Here is a 1,519-nt window from a genome sequence, read left to right as displayed (position 1 = left end):
AGATGTGTATAAGAGACCAAAACTAAAGTGGCTCAGTGCAAAATTCAAGTAGCAGCACACGCATTTGGATTTGCACTGCGCCACTTTCGTTTTGCACTGCGCCACTTTAGTTTTGCACTGTGCCACTTTAGTTTTGCACTGCCACTTGACTTTTGTACTGCGCCACTTGTAATTTGTCCTTTTGGCGTTCCATAAAACACAACAGTGACTTTTTAATCACTACCCATATTTTATTCACACTGGACTTTACTTTGGAGTGAACATTCAAGATGTTATGGCATGCTAGCCTTACCGGGAGCCTAGCTAACTAACTAGCCTATAAAAAGCTAGCCCTTTGATGGTTGATGGTCACTGTTGGAAATTTATCCATGCTTAATTTAGCTAGGCTTAGGCTAGTTAGCCTAGCCTAGGCCTACTAAACGAAAATAAATCTTGTTTTGATATAACAACCTCAACATACTTTTGATGCACCACACCGGGCGGTGGGTGAAGTAACTGATGTGCTAGTACTAAATAGGCCTGGCCAAAGGCTTGATATGCCTATCCTACTAAGGCATTAAGCCTAGCCATGCCCTAGAGGCATAGGCCTAGTAGGACTAGGGTAGCCTAGTAAACTAAGCCTAGCCGCGCTAGCGTAAGCCTTATTTAGGCATAAAGAGAAAACACCAGAGGCATCCAATGTACCTGTTACTCCAGTTCATGAAGATAAAACAGTTGCTACTGATGCTCCCACTATACCAGTTGATGTTCATCAAAACGAAACAACAAAACCCACTGATGCAACTACTGTATATATATACGTATGTATATATATATATATATATATATATGTATATATATACGTATATATATATATGTATATATATACGTATATATATATATGTATATATGTACGTATATATGTATATATGTATATATATTTATATATATATTATATATAGTGGTTTTTATGTATATCCAATATGATAAAATCATATATATTCATATTTATGAACTGCGCAGGGGTATTATTAATTTTATTTCTTCGTGTTTCCTTCAATTCTCTTGGTAAGTTTTATCCAAACTCTGGAAGCTGCAAGAAAAATAAATATATTTATTGTATAAAAAGATCAGATTAAATATTGAATGATTATTGTTTTAACTAAATTATGAAATAGATTTCAGATGCTTAACAATATTCAATTCAATTAAAATCAAAGATACATTTTATTTACCATAATTATTAAAGTATAGTGTATGAAAACGCAACAAAAAGAATAGCATGAAGCACATACTAAATTCCATTGTTTCAATTACAAGATCATGTTGCAATCATGAATATATCACCGTAAATGGAAGAAAGACAATATAGTAGAAAGATATTTTGTTATTGGAAAGATAGCAAAACAATAATACAAAGGCCTATGATAAACCGATTCACGAACTAAAATATATAGGGCCTAAGCATATTAAATTTTTCGTTTTCGCAACTCCTTCGGCGCTCCATATATTTGTTCGAAATAAACCGCGACCGAAACGA

The 1,519-nt window shown here is 33.7% G+C and overlaps 1 long non-coding RNA gene across 4 annotated transcripts in view; it reads right to left on the bottom strand.

Moving 5' to 3' along the window:
• LOC117122364 overlaps positions 1-767 on the bottom strand; it is a 17,041-nt gene extending 16,274 nt beyond the window's left edge. For 2 of the 4 annotated variants that reach the window (XR_004447706.1, XR_004447709.1), the window contains exon 1: positions 461-596. This is a non-coding gene — a long non-coding RNA (uncharacterized LOC117122364). Of the gene's footprint in view, positions 1-460; positions 597-684 lie in introns of those variants that run through there. The other 2 variants (XR_004447708.1, XR_004447707.1) reach the window with 2 other exon arrangements.
• Between the last annotated feature and the right edge of the window lie 752 nt (positions 768-1,519).

The sequence above is a fragment of the Anneissia japonica genome, unplaced genomic scaffold (assembly GCF_011630105.1).
Source record: "Anneissia japonica isolate Jap-2015-1 unplaced genomic scaffold, ASM1163010v1 scaffold287635_len88462_cov110, whole genome shotgun sequence".
Classification (NCBI taxonomy): domain Eukaryota; kingdom Metazoa; phylum Echinodermata; class Crinoidea; order Comatulida; family Comatulidae; genus Anneissia; species Anneissia japonica.
This window is presented reverse-complemented; position numbering and strand designations above follow the sequence as displayed.